Source organism: Pinus tabuliformis, chromosome 5_2, assembly GCF_031772625.1.
Source record: "Pinus tabuliformis cultivar Carrire ecotype Pingquan chromosome 5_2, CPIR1, whole genome shotgun sequence".
Classification (NCBI taxonomy): Eukaryota; Viridiplantae; Streptophyta; class Pinopsida; order Pinales; family Pinaceae; genus Pinus; species Pinus tabuliformis.
This window is the reverse complement of record NC_142306.1, coordinates 56,388,893-56,416,856: the sequence shown is the minus strand read 5'-3', so window position 1 is coordinate 56,416,856 and position 27,964 is coordinate 56,388,893. Positions and strand designations below refer to the sequence as shown.

Below are 27,964 nucleotides of genomic sequence, written 5' to 3'. Positions count from 1 at the left end.
ATGGATCCCCACATCCATTCAGGTATTGCTCGTGGTTCACTTATTGGGCGAGTAGGATTCATCTGACCCATCATGCCCAACTGGCCCCAGACTTACACCATACACTCAACAGATGATCTTGGACTTTCATGATGATGTGGCATCACCTACACCATCATCCTAGCCCTTGTAGGTGATCTACAAGCATCTTTGATTTGTTTGGAGACCCATAAGGATACTTGTGTACCCCCACATGTCATTTGGAGCACTGCAGGTTATTACAAGGGTCCAACCCCTTGTCCACTGCTTTTGAGGGTCCTATTCTTCATTGTGGCACCCATGGACCTCATTAGGCCTCTTAGAGGGCCCTATGACATGCATAGATTATTATTTGACTTCTTGAGAGGCTTACTTTTTCATTTATGAGCTAGTTTGGTGGGCTTGTCACCAAAAGTTGAATTATTAGAACATTATTTTATTTTTGGAGCTTATGTAGGCCAATGAGGCTAATTCGAACTCCTAAGTTGTGTATAAATACAAGTGAGATGAACTCATTTGCTCATCATCACTTTAGTTTGGATCATTTCTCTCTCTTGAGATTTTCACACTTTTTCTAGAGGTTGAATTAGAGCTTTATGGATGAATTTTGATGTGTGGATATTGGTCTATCTTCTCTCGAAGCTTCTCTCTTGTCAATTGTGAATGGTTGGACTCTGTTACATGTAAGTACATGCTTTTAATGTTATTTTTGTTTTACTTTGTCATATACATTGAACTGGGATTTATGTTGTTCTAGGGCTAATTGTTGCATACATTTACTGCTTAAAATTGTGGAATTTGTCTCTATTATAACATCTCTCGATGTATGGGCCATGTAATTTGAGCGAAATCTCCTAGGGGTAATTCTACCAAAGAATTTGACCTTGATAAGCCATTTCTTTTGTACATCGAAGTATAAAAGTTGCAAGATTTCTCTTTGACCTAGAAGGCTAGCGAAGTGGTCTTGAGGCCTCCTTGATTGGGAACCAAGAAATCCTACTCATATTCATCATAGACTCCATTCTCCCAAAGACTAAGGCACTGATCTACCAAAAGGTGGTCACCAAAAATCACATTCCTTCACCTTCTTCCAGGTCTAGCCAAGTTGGGGCACCTAGGGCATCAATTTCTTGACAAGCTAGCCCTCCAAAAAGTTCGATCTCCTAAGATCTCTTGCTTCGGTCTTTCTTCAAGGTCTCCTCCAATTTTGAGGCTATTCTGACGATGGAGTTGGGAGAAAAGCCAAGCCCTAGCTCTGAGATCAAACTTTGCCTTAACATCCCCAAGGCTAGTACCTCAAAGGATCAAATCAACACCTTCAAGTGAAAATTCTTTCTTTGATCCTTTCCCCACCTTGTCTAGGGTAAGAACATCATTGGTTGCTATACTCATTCCCCCTATCCTAGACTGGGTCCACTTGGTCCCGTGTGGTCCCATTCCTTTGAAAAGACAATTCTTCAAGAACCATCCAGGATACCAATTACAATAAGGATTTTAAGTTTTGGGAGGTTCCTTCATAAGTCATATCCCATAAACCTAACCCTTTATTTTGTAAAGAGTTAAAAAGAAGTTATTTGAGTCAAAAGAAAAATTGTTTCTATCATGTCCTATTTGGACATTTTTTAAAGAAAGAAAATTTATTTTTTATGTGTCTTTTGGTCAAATCCCAACTGCCAAGTCGACCCTTCTACTATCAAGTCGGCCTGCCTATGGAAGACACCCTGTAAGAGCTGTAAACAAATGTAAGGAAAACAATAAGGGATTTAAAGCATGAACCTGTAACATTTTCAACAGAAACCTGACAAAATCAATTAACGGGACTGTTGAGGTACCTACCTGTACTCCTGCAGTTGAAGATGCCTCCGGCTATGCTGCTACAGTTACCGAGAGACCGAATCCACCCAGCCAGACTGAGCAGAGCCTGGCTGCTCAATCCAGTAAGCTTCTCAACAGAAGCTGACTCTTCCCCCGTGCCCAGAACCTCAGAACTCTCAAGCTCTTCCTATGGCTGATTCCCTTTTCCTTTCGAATTCTTCCCTCTGGTTTTTGTGTGCCTTTGAATTCCATGTCCCGTGGTTTTTATGCTCTGGCTTGGCAGTGGTTGCCCTTCCATTTGCAGCCACTGCTCACTCTGCTGAGGACACGCCCGTGCCTATGTATCCTTTCCTGGTCTTCTTTCCAGTCGTGAATGAATACCTCTTTATGTTTTGAAATTTGAACCATATGGTATTTATTAATTATTCTTTTAATATGACCATTACATTTAAAACATTATTATTCTTTTAATATGACCATTACGTTTAAAACATTATAACGTTATATATTTTTTTAACATATCATATTATTTTATATATATTTGTTTTAAATATAGCATTATAAACTTTATACTTGGATCCCCTTTTTTAATTAATTACTTACATTAATATTTAACATTTATTTTATTAATTTATTAATATAATTTTATCAATAATCTGGAGCATATAATATATATATATAGTCCTCTTTTAAGACCTAACCATACATTACGCAATATTGATGAATGTGTAGAACTTCTATTCCAAGAAGTGTCATGGTATTTAGCACTTATAATTAATTTAGTATAAAATACTAGTGCGGTGTATGCGACACATGCATATGTAGCTATCATATGCATGTACCGTATACCTGCTATTATGCTTGCGTTCTTTGTATTTATAGATGGATCGTTACACACTCTTTCACATGATTAAAAAGATTATATATGTAGCTTATTTGATCTCCTCTCAAGATGAAATTAAATTTAAATCATCTATCTCTGTTTCAAGTGAAGAAAGGCCTGGATACATGGACGATAATAGAAGGAAGAAGCTCTCTCTTAAAGGTCTATTTTGTGGAACATCTCTCTCTGCTTATGCAAAGTTCTAAGGCTCATATTCTATGATGTAAAGAAGAGGCTGTATCACACTGAGAATGTGTACGTCGCTGATCTGTAGGATCACCTGCAAGAGCACCTGTTGCATCTCGAGTAGCACAGACCCATTTTGGAAGCTGAGGCGCTGAAGGAGGATCCCAAGAAGGTGGGGGAGGATTATCATCCCGATTGTCATCATCATCTGAAGAAATATTTTTAGAAGTAGAAGGGATAGAGAGAGGTGGCACATTTGTCGAACTAGGCTCGTAGGTCGATATATTTTTAGCAAACTTTACATCTCTTCTAATGATAACATTTTTGAATTTAGGTGGAAAAAGTCTTTATCCTTTGACATCTTTAGAATATCCAACAAAAATACATTTTTCACTCTTAGGTTCTAAGGCTTTATGTTTCTCATCAGGAATATGGGCCCATGCTTCACTTCCAAAAACACGAATGTGACTTACATCTGGTTTAATTGAGCTCCATGCTTCTTCTAGAGTGATATTCTTTAAAACCTTAGTAGGAGTGCAATTTACTATGTAATTTGCGCAATTAATTGCTTCTGCCCAAAAATTAAGACTAAGCCCTTTAGATTGAAGCATACAATTAGCCATTTCCTTTAAGGTGTGATTCTTACTTTCAGCTACACCATTTTGTTAAGTATATGGAACAATATGTTGCAATTGAATTCCATGCTCAGTGCAAAAGTTGATGAATTTGTTGTTAACATATTCTCCGCCATTATCACATCTTAGCTTAAGAATTTGATGTCCAGATTGTTTCTCAACAAAGGTTTTAAAGGCCAGTCACATATTAAAGACTTCACTCTTGAGTTTTAAGAAGTATACCCAAGTGCGTCTAGAGAAATCATCAATGAAAGTTAAGAAATACTTGTAGCTGGAGAATGAAACAACTGGAAGTGGGCCACATAAAACATTGTGCACAAGCTGTAAAGGGGCAGAGGCGTGCCAAGAAGCACGTTTTTCATAACTATCCCGATGATGTTTTCCAAGTACACATCTTGAACAAACACCATCCCTGCAAGATACCATAGGAAGACCTGTCACCATATTTTCCTTACATAGATTTTGAAGGGAGCGATAGTTTAAGTGACCAAATCGCTCATGCCAAAGTTTGCTCACTTCATCATTATGAGCAACAAAAATTGAGGGAAGAGTTGATGACTCAAAGTTGTTAAACTTATACAACCTTGTAGAATCATCCGCAATGCTAGTAGCTAAAATTTGTGTAGGATATCTTAGGTCCTTAATTACAACATCATGAGCTGAAAATTCAATGGTGTTACCTTTCCCTGAATGAGTTATCTGATATACAGATAGAAGGTTGCAAGATAAGGTAGGAACACATAATACATCATTAAGTTGACCATTGTCTAGATGAATAGTTCTAGTGCCTACAACACTAAGAGATCTATCATCACCAACATTTATATTTTTGGTGTTACAATCATTTAAAGAAGAGAACATGGCTTTGTTTTTTGCCATGTGATAAGAAGCTCTAGAATGAATAAGCCACTCATGGGAATGAGAAGAAGAAGATACATTTAGTGCATAACCAGATCGAGATGCTTGACAACCACATGCAGAAAGTGCTATTCCTGAAGATGAAGTTGAAGTTGAAGAGTGCTCCAAATGGATGTTATGCTTCTTCATCGCTGCTTCCAAGGCTTCCATCTTTTTAAAACATTTGGATTCTAAGTGTCCATCATGATTACAAAAGTTGCAATGTCTATCAGTTTTTATTTGCCTTATCATTTTGTTGAATTGATTTTTCATTTTGAGGTTGATATTGCTTAAGACCCTTGTTTGGTTTAGGACCATTCTTTTTAGGATGTTGCTTCTTAGGATTCTTTGAAGAGTTTCCAATATTAAGAAGACCAAGATGTAAGAGTTCTTTTTGTTCTCTTTTTAAAGAATCACAAAAGGCATCAAAAGAGGGGGACTTGTAGTCTTGTGCTTGAGAAATAAAGGTTTCTCTTATAGAATGGAAGGTGGAAACAAACATAGAGTGGGTTGGTCCCAACTTAGTAAGAATGGAATAGATAACGCTGCCATCTTCTTTCTTAACCTTAACACCTTCCAAGAGAAGTCTAAGGGTCTTGAACTTGGACAATAAATCTTCAATGGAAGAAAAATTATTGGGGTCCAACGTAAGCAACTCATTTTCGAGTTGATGGGCTCTAATTTCATTTTTAATTCCAAAAACTTTATTGAGCTATTTCATTGCTTCATCAGGGGTATCAAGTTCTGCGATATGGAATCTAAGGTCTGGAGAAATAGACATCCCTATCAACCCACGTGCCTGATCTTGTTTATTTTCTCATTTGGCTTGCTTATATTCATCTTTAGGTTTGGCTTTTTGCCCTGAGGCTATTCTATAAAGGCCTTTACTTCTAAGTAAATCTTCAATGTAGGACAACCATTGGAAGTAGTTGGTGTTGTCAAGAATAACTTGGCATGGACTTTCCATTTTAGCAGAAATTGAAGTTATAGATGCTGAAACTAAGTGTTCCAATGGAAAGATCTCGAAAAATTAGGTCAATTAAAAAAAAAAGGCTCTGTAAACGGCTTCCAGATGAAGAAGTTATGGCTTTTTGAAGAAGAGTTTTTGAAGATGCCTTTGAAGTACGTGAATATGCGGAAGTGAATGATAATGTTATTTTAAACCCATCATTTCCAAACTTAATCTAATTAGCTCACTTTAAAAAAAATATTTTATGTGACCCACTTATATAAATAAGAGAAAGTCACTTTTACAATGGTACTTTATGAGCTACCTACTAAATTGTAACTTAAATAAAAGATAAAGAGACTTCAAAATTATAAGTGACTCACTTTTTATAATGGGTGAGAACACTTTTACATAAAGTAACTTTAAAACATAATTTATATGTACTTTTTGAAAAAGTAATTCAACAAAAAGAAAGACTTGAACCTAAGACCTCTATTCTCATGAAGTAACTTTGGACCAAGTGGGGTAGTTTAAAAGGTTAGTAATTTTTGGAAAAGAGGAAGGGGGGTTACTTTTTTAGTCATTGAAGCTTTGGAGTGCGTGCTTACTTGAGAAAGCCCTTTTTGCCTACAAAACAAAAAACCATACAACCTAAAACAGACATGCAAGAAAACCAAACCTTACAACTTGAAGTTAGATTTTGCCGAAAACTAAATATTTTCCTCAATGTTTTTGATTTTTCGAGATCACACTAAGGCGCGGCGGAGAAGAGCATATGCATGAGAAAAATCCTTCTTTTTTGTTTTTGATTTGCCCAGATCGCACAGAGTCGCGGGACAAAGAGCATATGCAGAAATGAAAGGTATGGATCCGATAATAAAAAACAGAGAGATAAATAAATCGAAATAAACAAAGAGATAAATAACTAAAACTGCAAAAAGATTGTATACCTTCAGATCTTAAAAATGACGTACCTAGGGCTATCAGAAACCTGTGTGAAACGAAAAGGGTTCCTCACTGGAACAGATGCTCCTAACACAATAGAGTAGTCCTCTTGGTCTGAAAGCGGTCAGAAACATCAGATCTAGGAAACGACAGTCGGATGCAGTTGTACCGTCTTCGGATTTGGATCACCAATGGATGCGGTCTTTAAATAGCTCTGATACCATGTAGGAATTTATGGGGTAAATTCCTCAGATAGAATACCAGAGGACACTGCTCACAGATCAATACACTAGTATTCTTGACGTGGTTAAAACCCTCAAAGAGGGAAACAGTGCACAACTTGAGCCAATGCGACCACTCAGGGAATTTATTAATGTAAAAGAAAGAAAATTTACATAATCTTCTCTCATGAATGGTCACCTTACAAATGACCCTCCATGCTCTTTAAATAGAGATCATGGACCAATTGGGTGTTAAGCCACAGATCAAGTGTCGGTAATATCGAGGAGAGAATGAACCGTCGGATCACTTAATGTCTAGAACATATCGTGACCGTCAGATTGTAAGTTACAAAAAGTACATATTAAAGAAACACACGTTACCTAACTATACACTAGACCAAGTTATACTTAGCTATTTCCTGTGTTGGAATATCCTAACACTTCTATTATACATTGCATTTACTGTTCTATCTACTATTGCTATTTATCATTGGAAGATTAAAAATTGATTGCTAATTGACGAAAATATTGAGCTAAGTGATTGTACTAAGCATTGAACAGTGGAAAACTAATACTTCCACCATTTTGATAGCCTTCATTATGTCTATGCAATTCTCACCAACAAGTACAACCAAGCAAACTATACAAGTACAAGAGCATGATGTTAATCCTGTCAATCTAGGGTTTCTATGATTATTCAAAAGTGTAATTCTAGGGTTCTAGCTACAAACCCTAGAAATTCCTTCACATAACTCTTATTAGGGTTTTTACATATAACAGAAACACTAGGTCCTCTTAGGGCTTTGAGTTCAAGCCCTAGCTTTGTCTTAATCCAACTTTTGCTGGGGTTTAATATATACCCTAGAGTTTTCCTCTCGAAACTCTTTTATGCTGTGGTTTCAAGATATTTTAATATCAAAGAACACAACCTACAAACCCTAGATTCCATTTCCCGAAAACTAGGGATTACTTTAAAGCGACAAATAGTTAGGGTTAGGGCTTTCTCTCCTAGGATTAATTCAATCTAGGGTACATAAACCCTAAATACCAATAGACAAACTCTAGAAATTATATAGTCATTAAGACGTACCACAAATAAAACAACAAAATCCTACAAACATATTGCAAAAACCCTAACTATAGTCATACATTAAAGATTATGCATCATTATCATAATATAGATTGTAAATGATCTGGATGTATACATACCTCTTAGACTTTACCTGTATTCTTTTGAGGAGACTTGGTCTTGTTTCTTGAATTGTAATTCATCATCTTCATTTAAATAGACAGTATTAGGTCGGCTTTCTTTAGGTCATCATTCTGCTTGGTATCCATCGACCATTATTAATAGTTTTCAAGCCATACAATACTGTCATCAAATTCTCATGACCACAGTGACATGATATGTGCCAATATTAAATGTGATGGTATACGAACCATATAGCACTGAAGTAATTGACCATAATGTAGAGTGAGACTATTGTGAATTGGCATGTGGATCCACGACCCTTGTAGAGATGTCTCAGTATATTGATGTCACTGTAATTCGAATTATTATATTTTATGTGAGTGAGCACTGAGATGCGAGTCCATAGTCTATAATCATGTCACTGGAATGAGCCATGCGATCACTGTGATGTTGACTTGTATAGATTGATATAACAATGCCACTCTACTCTGCAGAATGATCCCACTGTACTGTGTATACTAGCCACGAGTCATAGATAGACAATATGGGCATAGATGATCAATACGAACCACAGATCTGTCCCATCACAACATCATCAAATATTTGTTTCAGCATCATAATATTTGATCTACAGTCAATGTGGACTGCAAGCGATAAAATGAGCCACTGATGTATATCTCTGAGCTGTATATGTTATATATGCGAGCTATAGTTGAATCAAAGGTGCCATAGATTGGTAATACAACGAGTCATAAAAGAGTGGGGCTTTACGAGCCAATTGAGCTAGAGAATTTGATTCAAGCCTTTGTAAGATAGATCCAAACCACTGTAATGAGTTTCTTTGTGTCATTAATGAATCCAGCAACAGAAAAGAGATAATACAAGCTATTGTAGGAGCAATGTTGAGCCACAGTCATATGTATTGGGCCCATATAGTGATCGAGCCACAAAATATAAATGAATAGTGAGTCACATCACAATAGTAGATGAGTAGCGAGCTACATAACAAACTTCGAATAGAGAGATAACTCAGACTGTTTTATAGCCTCAGAAGAGGAATTTGAGAACTTGCCTCGTACTTCAAACCACCTTAGCTCTGAAACCATGTTGGAAAATTGAGAGACTTTACGTTTAAATTAGATTTTCCTTTCTTCGATAACTGCTTGTGAAATTTGTTGGCTTGTTATTAATTTAATTTTTGTTCTTCTTAATCAAACAATTATCAAACGTACAAAACATGAAGATCACAAAAAACAAAAGAACACAAGATATAGGCTCCAAGCTAGGGCAAAACCCCTCTAAGGGGAAAACCTAAAAAAGTTCTCTTCTTATAGAATTAGATCAAAGTGAGATATCCAAGACCGATGACCAAAGAATTCAACCCTCTAGATGCCAAGTCAAATCCTTCTTCTTCATAGCAATATTCATTAGAAAGAGACTAGCAACAAATTTCCAACAAGAGATGTAATAGGGCAGATCTTCCATAAAACTTGAAGAGACATTTTTCATCAATTTCAGATTTTGGCCTCTCTCATCTTCTACAATTTTTCAGATTAGATTGAGCAAAAATGTGTGTCCAAATGAGCTGAAATCATCCTCTATTTATACTGTCTAGAGGGGTGCGAATAAACATGTCCATTGGGGCTAGGTTGACTTGACAGGTAGGCTGACTTGGCATCTAGAGGAGTTTTTGACCCAAATTACGTATTAAAATACAACAGGTCAAAATAGGACTTTGACTCTTTCACTCAAGAAAACCTAGAAGCATGAAGTGTGAAAATTCAGAATTCCGAATCCTATTGCAGCAATTGGAAATTATTCTCCTAATTGTTATTTTAATTTGACAATTTATTTACTGTCTCCTACAACAAACACTGAATAAATCACACTGCAACCTACACAAATAAAACTGTGGAAGAATAAATATTGGAAGAAATGCTAGCACACACACTTAAAATAACAGTTATTTTTGGACCAATGTCCCCAGAAAAACCCAACTTGTGAAAACAGTGCAGCAGTGAGGGTTTATTTTATTATGCAACAGTGAAATCTGAGTACATCTATGGATGCCCAACTGGCAATCCAAACAACAAGAAAATTTGAGTAAAATACTAAAGAGAATTACCCTTCTCCCACAAATAATCTCTAGCTCGACTTTCCCTATCAAAACTTGGCTTCCTAGAGCTCTGCATCAGCCTTTGCGCTGCTCTACGTAGCTGGCTGGACGACTTGTTTCAGATTGGGCTCTGAAGAAGTCGTTCTACCTCTGGAAGCTGAGAAAACCATCTCTTCGGCCCTCTGGGATTCCTTCCTGGCCTTTGGAACTGAGAATGAATTTTCTTCTCTCCAAATCGAACTGCCAGACTGAAGCAACTATGCTGCCCCTCAGCGCTGCCTCTCTGGGATAATTCGGCTCACTTGCTGCTACTTCCCCGGATCTGGAAAATCTTTCCTCCAAATCACTGCCTTTGCCCCTCACTCATTGCTTCGATCTCACGAGCTCTCTCTCCGGTAATTGACTGCTGCTACTCATGAAATCGATCTGCTCATGAAATCGAACTGCTCAAGTGTTTTCTCCAAGTGCCCATCGACTTCTTTTTATAATCCTCTGTTGGGACTCCAACGACCAAAATTAAATCTTAATCGATGGCTAGGATTAACTAGAAGTTGATGTGAGTTTTTAGAACATTCACGACTTGACTTAATTAATTATGATTAATTAGTCATATTCCGTAAGTTTAAACCTAGGAAATATTTAAAAATTGACTAATAATCTAATTAAGTCATTTCTAGGTGGAATTTCGAGAAACGATTTCTGGATTTTGGAGATCTCATGTATTCTAGCCTTCTACCAAATTTTGTGGCTAGAACACATCCGATGCTACAGAAACTAACATGAAGAACATGCTTATCTAAATAAATTAATAATGCTTGAGCATGTAACCCATGCTTGAAAAATAAATAAATTTCTTTTTCTTCTTTTGCATTTTAGATAAAATAGATAATGACATAAGTACAATGACAATTATGAAGACCGAACCTAGTTACATTTGCCAACAAGCATCACCATAAGCATCCATGAAATTAGATCAAATCCACATCAACAAAGCTGTTAATTTTCCTTAGGGCTAGATTGTTCTTTGCTTTAGATAATTGCATTTACAAATTTTTCATCATTTACATATTGCATTTACCCCATAACATTATAACATTATTAGAAATTATGTAGAAAGAACGATAACATCAACAGAGTAGTGGAAGAGTAAGGAACAATAGACGAAAAGAATACATAATGGAGACCCAAGGATTTCGTCGGAGAATAGGGGAAAACCCGAAATTCAATTCAATTATTCTAATATTAGATCTTCATCAATTGTTCAGCTAAGAGACAACATACAATCATCAAACACATTAAGCCTCCTAGGGCCAACCCGAGTCAGTGCACAACTTTGTTTGTGAATTAAACGAAACAATTCCAAGAGAGCTTCTATCACATCACAACATCATATCTGCCATATTTGTCATAAAAGCACTGTCATCATTGTCATAGCAACACTGTCATCATTGTATCATAAAGAAGGTCACTATCATCATGGAGCTAGGTCACTATAGCATTTGAATATAAGAACAAGATTACAGTCACATTATATCACTGCTATGACATAATAAATGTCATTGTCATATGTATCATACACATGGTCACTGTCAACAAGGTTAAATCCATCATACTGTCATGGACAAAGGGACACTGCTATTGTCATAATCATACTCCGAGATCCCTGGGACAAAGGTCACTACTACTATAATGACAATCATCATGTAGGTAAGGTTACTATCACAACATCATTTATCAAGGTTACTAATGTGTCATTTTTTGGAAAATGTAACTAGTTTTGGTCTTCATAATTGTCATTGTACTCATGTCATTATGTATATCTTATGTTACAAGAAAACAAAGAAAGAAAAATATTATTTTCAAGCATGGGTTTCATGCTTAGGTCAAGCATGTATTTCATGCTCCTAGGGTTTGTCAAGTCATAATAATAATTGACATGAATCAAGAGAGTCAATATTATCTGTATACGACCCATTTGGGCCAGTTGTAACAAGTAAAAGAATTTATTTTTGAGTCTAGAAAGTCAAAATAGCCTCCAAGACCAAGTTGGCCCTACCAGTGACATGGCGGCCTAGGAGAGGCCCATTCGACCTCATGTGAAGGCTATATAAAGGAAAGATAGTTCGACCTCATTAACACACACTTCTGCAGTTCGATCTCAAGCAATAAAAATGAAGACAAGAAGAGCGAAAGACAAGGAAGCAAGAGAAAGGCCAAGCAAAGGAAAAGGTACGAAATCTTATCCATTTCTGTCCACATGTGCAAAAATTAGGGTTTTTGCAACTGTTGCTGTTGGAAAATGTAACTAGTTTTAGCCTTCATAATTTTCATTGTACTCACGTCACTATGTATATTTTATGTTACAAGAAAAAGAAAGAAAAATATTATTTTGAGCTTGGGTTTCATGTTCCATTTTTATGGTCATCTAGGTCAAGCATGTTCTTCATGCTTCTAGGGTTTGTCATGTCAAAATAATATTTTTCTTGAGTCTAGAGAGTCATTATTTGTATAAAACCCTATTGGGCAAGTTGTAACATGTAAATGACATTAATTATGAGTCTAGAAAGTACTTCAAGCCTCCTAGCACAAGTCAGCCTTGGTGGAGACAACTCGACCTTGGTGGAGACTAGTCGACCTAAAGAGGGGTATTCGACCTCATGGAAGGCATGCAAATAGAAGCAAATTCAACCTCATTTAGTCACCAATTCGATCTCTCAAGAAAGAAGTTCGATCTAGAGCAAGGAAGATCAAGGAAGGTAGAGCGAAGATCAAGGAAGCAAGAAGAAGTCTAGAAGAACAAGGAAAATATGTTTTTGGGCCTTATTCTCTCACACGTGTGAAGGTTAGGGTTTCTGCAGCTTCAAGGAAGGCTGAAAATTGCAGGAGATTGAATTGTAGATCTAAGTTGTAGGAGAGCCGAATACTCTGATTTGGTCTAGTTTGACTTTGGAGACCTTAGCTTGTTTGAAGGAAGACTTCTTGGAGAATTAACACATCCCAAAATTAGGGTTTCCACAATAACTGCAGGGCCGAAATTGCAGGTCGAAGCTGGGGGCCAAAGTTGAAGTTGGACGCTGGTTAAAGCAGAATTGACTCTTGTTGTCTTGGTTGATCGTTGACCTAATTGGAACGGTTTCTTGGAGGGATGACTTGGTGCTTGGAGGAGGACTTGGTCTCAGGTTTTGGGTGTTAGTTTTCTCATTTGAAGTAGATTCTATAAGAAGAGAAGAGATTTTCTAGGTTTTCCCCTTGGAGGGGTTTTGCCCTGGCTTGGAGCCTATATTTTGTGTCCATTGTCTTTATTGTTATGCTCTTGATACTTGTTTGATAAAAATGATCTGATAAAGAAATACAAGAAGATAAATAAAATTCACAAGCAATTATTAAGGTTAAGGAGAAATTGAATTAATAGTTGCCTTACTGCATTCTCCAACACGGTATCAAAGCTAAGGTGAACAAGAGAAGGCAACTAAAGGATCAACTTGAAGGGATTGCATGTCAAGAGGAATCATTTGCAAAAGGACACAAAGAAAGAAGAAGATCTATTGACCTAAAAGGAAGAGAACTGCATCAAGCTTTCATTGAAGAAGACCTCATCATCAAGCTCTCATTGAAGGAAGGAAGGACAAGTTCTTATTGAAGATTCCTAAGTACATCATCTTGAAGAAGAAGAAGCATCAAGGAAGCTTGGGATCATCGTTCATTCTTTGAAGCTATTCAAATACACCATTGTTGAAGGCATCCTAGAAGTCATCATTCTAGGATATTGTTGAAATCTCCTTGAAGGTCTTGAAAACATTAAGATAGTTGGCGACATCATCAAAAAAAGGATAAGACTCTTGGTTGACAAGTAAGTATCATATTATCTTCTATATCTCAATCTACAGATCACATGGCTACATTTAGCAAGGAAAGCAACTAGCTCGTTGGATTAGCAATCTTCCTAGCATGGAATAAGAGGATTGGCTTGGCACTCACAGAAAATGAAGTCATGGAATATGTCCTTGGTGACGTAGTTGAACTAGACAAGGAAAAGACTCTAGAGATAGCAAAATACAAGAAGGGAGAAGTGAGGGCACAAAGGATCATTGTTAAATCCATTAAAAGATCATCTTATTCCCTTTGTGATGATTTGGAGACATCCAAGGCTATGTATGATAAGTTGGTAAAGTTGTACTCTATAAGTACATTAGGTCAAAATATTTCCTTGAGGAATCAACTATATAGAATAAGGAAGTCAAAGGATGAAGACATGGCCACTTATCTCATGAAGATCTCACAAATAAGGGATCAATTGCAAGGGCTTGGGGAAACTGTTTTTAACTCTGAAATGACCATTTGTGTATTAAATGCTTTTCCACTTGATTGGAGCAGTTTTGCAACTAGTATCTACTCTAAGAAGGATACTACACCATTTGATGAGTTATGGGCTCAATGTATCTTGGAAGAATCTAGGATCAAGGCAAAGGATGACACCGAATCAAATGAAAGGTCTCAAGCCTTTATTGCAAGGTCTAAGAAGTTGAAGAAAGGGAAGTTTGGAAAGTCCAAGAAAAAGACAGATATGTCCAAGGTTCAATGCTTTGGATGCAATGAGTATGGTCATTTTAAGAGGGATTGTCCAAACAAGTAGAACAACAAAAGAAAGGAAAGAAGTGAAGCTCACATTGTAGGAATTTACAGGGTAAGTTCCTTAGATAGAACACCAAAGGACACCGCTCACAAACAGATCATAGATCGATACACCAATATTCTTGATGTGGTTAAAACTTAAAACCCTCAAAGAGGGAAACAATTCACGGTCTAAGCCAACATGTAAGTTCCTTAGATAGAACACCAAAGGACACCGCTCACAAACAGATCATAGATCGGTACACCAATATTCTTGACGTGGTTAAAACTTAAAACCCTCAAAGAGGGAAACAGTTCACGGCCTAAGCCAACACGGCCACCTCAGGAAATTTATTAATGTAAAAGAAAGAAAATTTACATAAGCTCCTCTCATGAACGGTCACCTAACAATTGACCCTCCATGCTCTATAATTATAGATCATGGACCAATCGAGTGTTAAGCCACGGATCAAGTGTCGGTAATACCGATGAGAGAATGAACCGTCGGATCACTTCATGTCTAGAACATATTGTGAACGTCGGATTGTAAGTTACAAAAAGTACATACTAAAAAAACAGACTTTACGTAACTATACACCAGACCAAGTTATACTTAATTATTTCCTATGTGTTGGAATATCCTAACACACATATCTAAGGAAAAAGGGAGACCTAAGAAGAAGCCGAAAGGAGAAGATCTCAAGCATTTTTACTATTGAAGGAAGCTCCATCTACATCAGGTTCTTTATGAATTTTGTCTTTCTTTTATTAAGTAGAAAGTAGAGTAGTATGCATTATTGCATTCTTTAGAAGAAGTCTTGATTTTTGTAAAAACATGGCATCATAGATAGAAGCATATGATAGTAGAGAAATTACAATCTACGTGATTAAATTGCTTTGGGAAAGATCAAATAGTTTAAAAGGAATGAGAAGATTAGAACCATATTGCATATAGTTGTTCATCCAAGCATTCTCTAACATCATGTTAGAGGTAGTCCTTTTGCAAAGATGGATCATCAAGATCATATAAGAACCATAATTTTAAAAGGCTCTTGGAAATAACATTATGACATGACTAGTATGTATACCATCTAGTATGGAAACAATACTTCTAAAGGATGAAGGAAATGTAGATGGTCAAGTTGCAGTGAGAAGAGCATAATGAAGGTCTTTCTTCTCTTGGGAAAAGGGACCTATCTTTGACAGGTAAAAGAAGCAAGCTCATTCAAGAAAGAATGGCTAGATGATTGTATGGAAGCAGAGGTATGCATATTTTAAGTAACTCCTCTCTAGGGTAAGGTTCATATCTACAAGAATATTGCAAAAAGAGTTGGATATAAAAATGGGCTTGGTAAAGTCTTCCATATGGCTGCATGATGCTTGAAATTTGATATTCTTTGGAGATCAAGACTCTCTCACAAGATTGCATGGCATACATGTGACAATATTGATCAACATCAAGTGTAGTGTCTGGAAGAAAGAAAGGGAGTTAACAATGACAACTCCAAGGAAGATGTTGTACCTTGGTAATCAAGTTTGATCCATGGGCACTTTGATTAAAATGGATGCATGGAGAAAGATTCATATGGAGATGGATCATGCGAAAGGATGTTGATCTCAAAGAACTCAAGTAAGTTGATGCTTTGATGAAAAGGCCATCATGATAAGGTAAGTCTGATATTAATATTTTGATATTGGTTATTTGGTTAACATATTGTTTTGCTTCCTAGAAGGATATTACAGGAATGCTTGATGACAATTGAGGCAAGTTGAACTGTTAGTGTTGAAATCAATTCAAAGAACATATGGATTGAGTATATGGTGTTGGCAATTATGTAGTCAATGTTAATTTGGCAACTCAAGGTCAAATTCCCTCCTTTGGACAACCATCGTCATCAAGAAAGACCCCTCTTAGCCCTTGGAAGAATTTAATTTGGTTGAGGAAAAATATATTTTTAATATGGAAACCCACATGTGCACAAAAGGATAGGTCGGCCTAAAAGAGAAATTGGACACCTTTGGAAGCTTATAAATACAAGTCAGGTGAACCTCATTCGGACATCATCATCAAGCAACTTCTTCTCTCTTCTTTGGATTGGTTCGCACGGGTCAAGGTTGGTTTGCGGAATTGGTTCGTATAGGTCCGAAATTGCAGAGTTCGAGCTCGCACGTGTGGATTAGGGTTTTTGGTCTGGGGCTGCAGGGTTGGAACAAGGAAATCTTGGTTGTAGCAACACACATACATGGTTCTCTGTGTGGCTGGAGAGTTGCAGCTGCTCGCATGGTCACTGGTTTCGTGCGGCTATGACCTAGGGTTTTGATAACAGTTGATCGCAGGCCTGGAACCTTGATCCTGATCAGTGTTGTTATTGGGTTCATCTCTTGGATATTGTATGGTTGGTTTTGCTGGATAGTCTTGTGATTGATGAATTGGAACATTGTACTCTCTCTTTGTTGAACACTTTATGACAATCTAATAAGAAGAAGAATTTGAAAGGGTTTCCCCCTTGTGGGGTTTTTTCCTTGGTCTTTGACCAAATATGGTATCTCTTATTTGTCTCTTATTGTTCATTGCATTTACTATTCTATCTACAATTGCTATTGATCATTGAAAGATTAAATTGTGTTTAAAGATTGTTAATGAAAGATAAGAATTGGGCTAAATTGATTGTAACAACATAGAACAGTGGAAAGTTTAACATGGTATCAGAGCTAAGGTGAAGAACAAAGCCCAAGGAGACAAGAGACAAGAGCAATCATTCTTGAAAGAAGCTGAAGGAGCCTATTTGGTTTGGTCAAGATGTCTACCTCTTACTTCAAGGAGAATGAGAAGTTGGGTGACTCATCTAACTTTGTTGCTTGGAAGATCAGGTTGGAAGTTATACTAGATGACAATGATGTTTTGGAGTATGTGCAAGGAAAGGTACCTGAGCCTCCAACGAATGCTTCTATTGCTATAAAATCCAGGTACAAGAAAGGTGATCTCAAAGCTAAGAAAATTATCATTGATGGTTTACAAGATCATTTTCTTATTTATGTTAGTAACTTGAAGGCATTTAAGGATATGTATGACAAGCCGATTGGGATGTATGAGGTCAACAACTTGAATCACATCCTCTCTTTGAAAGATCAACTCAAAGAGATAAATATGAACAAGGGAGAATCTGTGCAATCCTATATCATGAGGGTATCCCATTTAAGGGATCAATTGCAAGTTGCAGGTGAGTAGGTATTTGATAAGGAGTTGATATTGGCCACTCTTCAAGATCTTGCTCCTATTTGGGAGACCTTCATTACTACTCTAAGCAATAATAATGCATTCTCGTCATTTAATGAGCTCGTTGGTAAATGCACTTAAGAGGAGACCAGGATGATTGATAGAGGGAAAATTCAAAAGCATGAAGTTGGAGAGCCTTCTGCATTTGCCACTCAAGATAAGAAAAGGAAAGGTAAAGGAGGTCCATCTAATAAAAGGAAGTTTGCACCAACACCTAGGGATTCCAATAGGAGAATGAGGAGAGATAAAGATATGTCAAAGATTGAATGTTACAATTGTCACAAGTTTGGCCACTATGCTCAAGATTGTCGGGAAAAGAGGAATGCTCCAAGATCAAGGTACAACAACAATCATGATTCACAAGTTCAATAATAGAAGAAGAAATGATGATAAAAGAAGAGGTGATGATAGAAGAAGGCGAGATGATAGAAGAAGAAGAGATACACTTGATGATTGAGAAGGAAGCTATCGTCCTCAAAAGAGAGCAAGAAATTCTAGGTATGAAAATAATATAGCTGCAAGTCAATCTGAATATATTCTTATTTCCACTCTTTTGAGTTCTTCTTCTCCAGATTTGTATGATGTTTGGTTGGTAGATAGTGGGGCTTCTAGACACTTCTTTGGATACAAGGAAGTCCTCTCAAATTTGGATGAGAGGGAGACAAGTTTGAAGATCATTCTTGGGGATAACTCTACATATCTAGTAAAGGGCTTTAGCTATGTCAAATTTGATTTGTACTCTGGGGAATCCATCCTTCTTCATGATGTAATGTATGTTCCAGAACTAAAGAAGAACTTGGTATCTATTTCTGCTTTGGAAGACAAGGGCATGAGAGTAGCTTTCATAAAGGGAAAAGTCCTCACTTGGCCTAAGGAATCTTGCATGAGGGATGCTTTCACATTGGGATCTAGAGTTGAAGGACTCTATAGAGTTAATGGGAGACCTCTACTGGCAATGGTCCACGACACCAATCACCAAAGTGAGTTATGGCATCGTAGGTTAGCACATCTACATTATGATGCCCTACCAAAGTTGAAGAAGTTAGTCTCTGGGATGCTTGATGTTCAAGCAAGTCATGATGGAATTTGTCCGAGTTGTGCCAGTGGAAAGAAGACGGATGATATTCTTCAAATCATTCATTCTGATCTTTGTGGACCCATGCTAGTGCATTCTCTTGGTGGCCATCTCTATTACATCATATTCATTGATGACTTCTCCAGGAAAACATGGATTTACTATTTGAAGCACAAGGACAAGGCTTTTGATATGTTCAAAGACTTCAAGGTGCTGATAGAGAATCAAATAGGGAAGAAAATTAAGGTCTTCAAGTCTGAAAATGGTGGAGAGTACATTTCAAATGAGTTCATTGACTTCTGTAAGAAGGAAACAATTGTACCCTACAATCTCGAGCAAAATGGAGTGGCTGAAAGAAAGAATAGGTCGATTGTGGAAGTTGCCTGAGTTATGCTGCATGATCAAAAGTTACCAAAGTTCCTTTGTGGTGAAGCAACAAATACACGGTCTATGTACAAAACAAGGTTCCTCATTGTTAATTTTAGATAACAATGGTATGTTCTATGCTTTAGTACAATTTACTTCAATGTTCCTTATCAACCCAATGACAATTTCCAATTATTTCTAGTAGCAATCACATTAACATAATCACATTGACAATGAATGCAGATAGAACATAAAAACATGTGCAGAAGACAAGCCAAGACAAGAGGACACAAGATTTGGCGGATGCCAGGGGAAAACCTCAATGTGGAGAAAACCCTTTGATCAAATCTTCTTATTATTATTCAATAGTTCAGTAGAGAGAGAGAGAGAGTACATAGATCAAATTTACTTGCCCAATACATAGTCAAAACAACCCTGTCAAAATCAGCAGTCAACAACAGTCAACTGCAACCCTAACCAGAAAGTCAACACTGGTCAAATCAACAACAAAACTTCCTCCAAGCAGCTCGGTCAACAACAATCCAATTCGGCCTTCAAGAAGGGTCAAAGTCAACCCAAAACAGTCCACCCAACCTCTTTCAAACTTTAGTCAATGTTGTGGTCAAACATTCCTACGGTCAACACAGGTCAAATTGCCCCAAATACCTATGTTTTTGTGCCAGAGAATGCGGCCTCAAGAAATCAGAAATTTTCCCAGAAAAACACAGTCAAAGATGGTCAAGCGACCGCTGGCCAACGTTGGTCTGTTCTTTGAAATTTCAGCTTGTACTTGTCCTTGAAATTTTCATCCTTCTATGCCACACGGGGGAGAGAGAGAGAGGCTTCCCAAGCTGTACGAGCCAATCAAGAGAAGAGAGAGAAGAATATTGTGTGTGAGTGATGTCCAAATGAGGAGAGAGGTCACTCCTATTTACACAATTCGTTGAGGGTGAGGAGACACATCCATTGGGCTTCTTGAGCCTACATTTGACTAAGGTTGACCTTGACAATTTGTGCACGAGAGAGAATAAATTCAAAATTCCACTTCTGCTTGTCAGAATGAGATGATATTTTTATCAAAATTGGACCTCTCGAAAGGAGGAATCCAATGCAATAATCATCTCCATTGTATGAGTTGTCCCAAGGTGGAATTTGGCCCGAGTTGCGAATTTTAACATCAAGCCTTGGATAACAAGACTCCCGAAGAAATGTTCATTGGTGTAAAACCCGACATTGGTCATCTCAGGATATTTGGTTGCCCCGTATACTTTCATGTGCCGAAGGATAAGAGGAACAAGTTGGAAGCCACTAGAAAGAAAGGTACATTTGTTGGGTATTGTGAAAATTCTAAAGCATTTAATATATATATATATATATATATGGCCAAAGTAGGATCGAGTTTAGCATGGATGTGACCTTTGCTGAAGATGTTGCTCTTGGAAAAGCAAGAGGCCTTCCTCCTCCTCTGAAGAAAGATGATGATATGGATATATTAGAAGGTCCTTCTGTGCCGGAATCAGAGAAGGACATTATTGATGATCCCATGGAGCCTATGGACCCCTTGGATTCTCCTCCAAGTGACCCCCCTGCCTGAAAGAGACCATAATGGCTTCATGATACTTTATAGGATGTCGAGAGATTTGTTCCCGCCGAAAGAACCTTTAGAGAAAGCAAAAGGTTGTGCTGATATCAGGGATATGTTGTAGCGATGAGCACTATGATCCAGGCTGAGCCCTCCACATTTGAGGAAGTAGTGAAAGAACAAGTTTGGAAGGATGCTATGACCGAAGAATATGAATCCATTATGAAGAATGATGTATGGGATATTGTTCCGAGACCTAAAGGAAAGTCTGTCATGACCTCAAAATGGTTGTACAAGATCAAACATGGAGCTGATGGAAGCATTGAAAAGTACAAGGCAAGGTTCGTGGCTAGAGGATTCTCCTAGAAAGAGGGAGAATATTATGATGACATCTTTGCACCAGTTGCTCGCTACACCACTATTAGATTGATTGTTGCCCTTGCTACTAGTCAAGGATGGACCCTTCACCAGATGGATGTAAAGACAACATTTCTTCATGGCATGCTACAGGAAGAAGTATATGTTGAGCAGCCTCAAGGATTTGAAGTAAAGGACAAGAAGACTCATGTTTACAGGTTGAAGAAAGCATTATATGGTTTGAAGCAAGCTCCTCAAGCCTGGTATGCCCACATTGATAGTTACCTGATGAAGCTTGGATTCACAAGAAGCAGCGCTGACTCCAACCTCTATTTCAAGGTGGTCCAAGGTATGCCTTTGATTTTGGTTTTATATGTTGACGATCTATTCTTGACAGGTAGTGAGCCTCTAATGATCGAGTGTAAGAGGGAGTTGGCCTCTGAGTTCGAGATGAAGGATCTTGGCATGATGCATTACTTTCTGGGATTAGAAGTTTGGCAGAGACCTGGAGAGATTTTCCTTTCTCAAGGAAAATATGTCATGAAGTTATTAGAGAGATTTGGAATGACGAAATGCAAATCCTTGGATACCCCAATGGAGATAAATTTCAAGAAGTTAGGTGGAGATGCTGCTAGACTTGATTTGGCGAATCCTTTTGAGTATCGACAATTGATTGGGGCACTAATGTTCCTTGTGAACACCTTCAATTATATGCTTTGCAGTGAACACTTTGAGTCAATTTATGACTGAGCCTCTTCATGCGCGTTGGGTTGGGTTGCTACCAAACACATATTGAGATGTTTGCATGGGACGATTAATATTTGTTTTAGATATACTTTCGGAGATGTGAGACTGCATGGATATACTGATGCTGATTGGGTTGGAGACATTATTGACAGGAAGAGCACATTTGGGTGCTGCTTTAGCTTGGGATCTACCATGATATCTTGGATGAGCAAGAAACAAAAGTCAATGGCCTTGAGTATGACAGATGCATAGTATATTGTTGCTAGCATGGCTAGGTGTGAGGCAGTTTGGTTGAGGAAGCTCTTTGAGCAGGTCCTAGACATGACAGTGATATATTGCGATAACAAGAGTGGGATTTGATTGGTAGAGAATCTTGTATTTCATGACAAGTCCAAGCATATTGAGATCAAGTACCACTACATTTGATACATGGTACAAAGAGGACTCGTGAGACTCCATCACATATCGGCAGACAAACAAATCACAGATATACTCACCAAGGCTTTGTCGAAAGGGAAGTTCTTGGTCTTTAGAGAGTAGCTTGGACTGATGGATGTGACCCTCATGGGTAAGGGTCCCGGCTGATCGAGAACACTGAGCATAACTCTTCCCCCTTGTTTGAGCTCCCAAGGAGGGAATGGAGCATTGAGGGCTCTTGGGGTTGAGGTATCTCTAGACAATAGGATGGTTGTGATCCTTACCCTTATGGTAAGTGGTATCTCGCCTATTGTCACCATAGGGTGTGCGTGATCCTTGTCATTTATGACAAGTTGGGTATATCATGATTAGTAGAGTATACCCCAGTATGCATCCTACCCACAAGAAGGGCTTGTTGGGATTGCCTCCCCATCTGACCAATGGTTTGAGATGACTTGAGATGGTGTGATCCTTGCATAGAAAGTGGTATCTTGCTCAAGTATAGAGGATGTAGGTGTTCTACCACTTGACTCTTGAGGGTCAACGTGGGAAGATCAACAAACATTGGGATGGTTGTGATCTCTACCCTATATGGCAAGTTGTATCTCACCTGTTGACTAAGCAACAAGATGGATGTGATCCTTGTTGGTAGATGTATCTTGCCCATTGTCTCTGGATGATAGGATGGATGTGATCCTTACCTGATAGCAAGTCATATCTCACTTGTTGTCATTAAACAACAGGATGGTTGTGATCCTTGCTAGTAAGTTGTATCTCGCCTATTTTCATTAGAAAGAGGGTGGTAGCTTGAGCTTCCCTTGATGTAAAATTTTTCTTCTTTTAGATTCAAGAGTGTTCAACAGAGATGAGTAGAGATGAGCAGTGTCGAACATTGATATTTGAGATGGAACATATGTTGCAGTCGGTAATTTCTCCCTAGCTGAGAGGGAGTGTTAATTTGGTAGCTTAGGGACAAATTCCCTCCTTTGGACAACCTTCTTCATCAAGAAAGACCCCTCCTATCCCTTGGAAGAATTTAATTTGGTTGAGGAAAAATATATTTTTAATATGGAAACCCACATGTATACAAAAGAATAGGTTGGCCCAAAAGAGAAATTGGACACCCTTGGAAGCCACAACTCAAGTGAACCTCATTTGGACATCATCATCAAGCATCTTCTTCTCTCTTCTTTGGATTGGCTCTCACAGATTTGAGGTTGGTTCACAGAATTGGTTTGTATAGGTTCGAAATTGTAGGGTTCGAGCTCGCACATGTGGATTAGGCTTTTGGTCTGGGCCGCATGGTTGGATCAGGGAAATCATGACTGTAGCTGCATGCATACATGGTTCTCTGTGTGATTGGAGAGTTGCAATCGCTCGCATGGTCACTGGCTTTGCGCAACTGTGACCTAGGGTTTTGATAACAGTTGACCGCAGATCTTGATAATTGACTGCATGCCTGAAACCTTGATTCTGATCAATATTGTTGCTGGATTCATCTCTTGGATATTGTATGGTTGGTTTTGCTGAATAGTCTTGTGATTGATGAATTGGAACATTGTACTCTCTCTTTGCTGAACACTTTATGACAATCTAATAAGAAGAAGAATTTGAAAGGGTTTTCCCCCTTGTGGGGTTTTTCCTTGGTCTTTGACCAAATTTGGTGTCTCTTATTGTTCATTGCATTTACTGTTCTATCTACAATTGCTATTGATCATTGAAAGATTAAATTGTGTTTAAAGATTGCTAATGAAAGATAAGAATTGGGCTAAAGTGCTTGTAACAACATAGAACAATCGAAAGTTTAACAGTCAAGATGTTTACATCATCATCTTGGGATTGAAAGGTAGTAGTGTAAGAAGATAACCTGATGTTCATGAAGATCACTTTCATGTTTTGGAAGGCTTAATATAGTGCCTTCATTGATGATATGGAATGTTCATGGCCTGAACCCTGTCACAAGATTAAATGAAGAAGATGGCTCCACAACATACAGGAAGAAAGATGCCAATATGATGCGACACAAAGGAAAGAAGGAGCCATCCAACTATCTCCATGAAGAATTGATAGCTGATACATTTATGAGGATATTCTAAAGTGCTTGTGCTTATGACTTCCCAAATTAAAATGAAGTTAAAATCTCCTCCATATTTGAAAGGGAGTAAAAGGAGTCTCCTTGAATCTATGAAAGGGAGAAAGGATCAATTCACTAATCAAGTGTAGCATAAAAACTATGGCTGAAGCAAAAAAATTGATAGCTTGTAGGCTTGAATGTAAAAATACACACAAGTATTTAAAATAATGATTTATTAATATATATAAAATGTATAAGTTGATATAAGATGTTACAATGAGGCCCTGCTTTTATATCTCAGCAGGTGATCTTTCGTGAATGGGCATGTCTTTTAGACATGTCTTTTCACTTAATTAAATGACTATTTAACCTAAATAATATATAATTATTTAATATTTATATTTATTTTATTTATCTAATTGTTATGAATTATATTCATAACATAGCCTCTTCCTTCGAAAGCTTTGTCCTCAAAGCTTTAACAGTGGGGGTTTTCTTCACTTAGTGTATGTCATCTTGATGTATGTAACGTGACCTTCCTCTCGTCTTATAGCTAATCAGTGATATTCCTTTGGAATTTATTTATTTATTTTTTCTTTTGAAGTCTATTTTTTTTTTTAATTTTTAATTTTTAATTTTTTAATTTATCTCTATATTTGTTTTATTTTTATAACTTCCTTTTTTTTAAATATAATAATTATGCTTTTTTCTTTTACTGATTTTTTATTTATTAAACATTGATATTTTTTTATTTAAATACTTTTCTTTTAATAATTAAAATGTACTAATTAATTAAATTATATATATATATATATATATACGTTTTATATATATATATAGATATAATCCATATATTGTATAAATATAATTAAATTAAACTTATGTAGTGCTCGAATGACTATGTCTGACCGTTTGACCGTCACGCCGAGTTGGAGAGGTGGCTGGACTGGTTTGATAGCGGGTTGGTCAGCCATCTTTGGTGCCCGACATCACTGGAGCCGAGCACAGGTGGATAGATTAGTCGGTGGACGACGACATAGGATGGGCGGTGGACTATTGTAGCATAAGACGACGGTGGACGACAGAAGCAGAACAGGGTGGCGGCAACAAAATCAGAAAATGGTATCATCCTCAAAAGGGCCGTGATTTTCATGGTTTGATACACTTGTGATACCTAGCAAAGGTTGATACCTAGCAAAGGCTGAACTTTGTCAGCGAGATCCATAGGGTGGAAATCAATTTCCAGTGGATGATACAAATCTTTGACAGTTTGCGGAACATATGTCATGACACCTTTGGAAACCAATTCAGAAATAAGGGCCGAGCGTGACAACGTTTCTTTGTTGTCTGTTTTAGGATCCAAACTAAATCCCAAAAGCTTGGCCATTCTTAAACTCCTCTCCTCATTTTTCAGTTCAGAATGGTGAGCTCCATGCTGCTTGTGATCGTAGGGCATAACAGAAATGGCCGCCAACAAGACAGATGATGCCATCAGCTGCAAATCCTTGTGGGTCAAGTTTTTATTGTATCTTTTTTGAAGGATAAACAGCTTGTACCATGCATAACCATGATACAAATGACTTTCTGATATCCAAAATATCTTTGTTAGCTTTGAATAGTAAATTGCCATCATTTGGGGCTTGGGAGTCTTCTTAACCATGCACATAACACCATGAATATCTTCTATCGACTGAAAAGCTTCCTGCCAGAGCTCAAGCTCGGTTGCAACCTTCAGTTGCTCAAACCTTGTATCAAGGTAAAGCTGCAAAGTCTTAGGTAGATTGAGATCAGGCATGTCTTTTTGATCCCTGTACTTAGTCAAATTGACTAGGTGATTACGAATTATTTCACAAAGTTGGCGGAACTCTGTTGTCCGCTTATATTGCAAACAGGATTGAAGGCTCGCTATGCAGTCATCGCGTATAATGCTTCCACCTTCGAATTGTTGCGAAGTACTTCGAGCACAGTCCTATACGTTTCCCACAGAAACTTAAGCCAGGGTGTAACAAGCTCCTGCTCTTTCTCTCCACTGACACTCACACAACTAAGCATCAAGTCCTCTGGCCTCTTCTCTGCCTCTAAGTCCTCCACATGATCCAAGGCAATTCGGCCAAAACTAGCCTGTACTGCTCCACCAGCCTTCTCAGTAGACAGATGCAGGAAATACTTTATAACCTCCTCCAATGAACTCACATTAACTTGCTGGCATACATTACGATACTGAATAAGCCCATCCTTTGCAAACCTGCCACGCCTCAGTTCCATGCAAAGTTCCACGTATTTGAACATTATTGTTTCAAGAGGTTTTTGCCATATAGCAATATCACCTGCTTCGACAATCTTCTTCCAGCATAGCCGCTTAGCAAGATCCTCAATTGCGTCTTGCTCTTGCTTTAAGCTTTCAACAATCCTTTGCCAACCCTCATGATGTTTTTTTCCGTTAATGGGTGGACCTGATAAAATCCAGTAGCCACTGGGTCTCAAGACTCTATCCACTTCAATCAAGTATAGGCCATCATATTGTGTCCATGGAATCAGACATCGGGAACAGTGAACCATGTCAAAAGCCTTGGCAGGATAAGGAAGTCTACGTATGCCCATTATTCCAATTATAGCTGGCACTCCACGCTCCAAAGAAAACTGCACTTGTGCTTCATGTATATCTATTGGTGCAAAAGACATAGTCAACATATTGTAACTGGCTAGGTAAGCGCCCCAGCTTGCAACCTGGATACAGTCAATTGCACCCAGCAATAGAACTTGAGTAACACATTTCCCTCTTATACATGTCAATATAGGGTTCTCTTCACTCTCCATGGGCACTGGCTCTACAATATCAGGTACCGAGCGCGAATCGGTATCCTCCCTGGTTGGCTCACTTTGGGTAGAGCTTGAATTTAAACCCATCTCGCTCTCAACTTTAGCTTGCATTTCCTTGATGGCATTCACCTCTTCTTCTAATTCAGTTATCCGTTTTTTCATTTCTTCTATCGTTGTTGCAGCATTGTTTTGATGTTGCTGGAAGTCATTATCTTGTTCCTCATAGAGCTCATGGTCCATTGACTCACCTTCAACAGTATACAGACGACGTATAGAATCCGTTGATGGAAGCATTACCGCTTGGTATGAGTTGTTGTTGATGTCTTACAGAGAACCATGTAACAAATCCCTACTTTGAAGCTGGATTAAGAAAACCTGGTCCTGATCAAAGCTTAACAAGGAATCTAGCACATAAAATGCCATTTCTTTCCCTACCTCGCTTCCTTGGGTTGCATCCTTTGTGATCACTTCAAAAAGGGTTGTGGCTTCTCGCTTCAATATTGAGAAATTTATTTGGGCCAATTTTGCATTGTCTTTGTCTATCTTTTGAAGTTCTACATCATCTTCTCCATCCTGTCCTTCAAGCAATAAATTTCTCTTTATAGCCAACGCCACATCTCAATCATCATTCTCATCCACATCAAGATCAACTTCATCTGGATTTTCAACATTATAATCTTCTTGATCTATATCAGCTTCATCAGAATCATTATCTTGGTCTAGATAATCCTCATTCTCATCAATATCAACTTTATTTGAATCCTCATCTAGATCATCAATT

At 37.8% G+C, this 27,964-nt stretch overlaps 1 protein-coding gene and 1 pseudogene across 2 annotated transcripts in view; one reads left to right on the top strand and one right to left on the bottom strand.

Annotated features, from left to right (window-relative positions):
• The window catches only part of NUFIP (GATA zinc finger protein), a 100,266-nt gene that overhangs the window by 46,695 nt on the left and 25,607 nt on the right, over positions 1 to 27,964 (top strand). The window lies entirely within an intron of this gene.
• LOC149157539 (eukaryotic translation initiation factor 3 subunit A pseudogene) lies at positions 25,283 to 27,477 on the bottom strand (annotated as a pseudogene).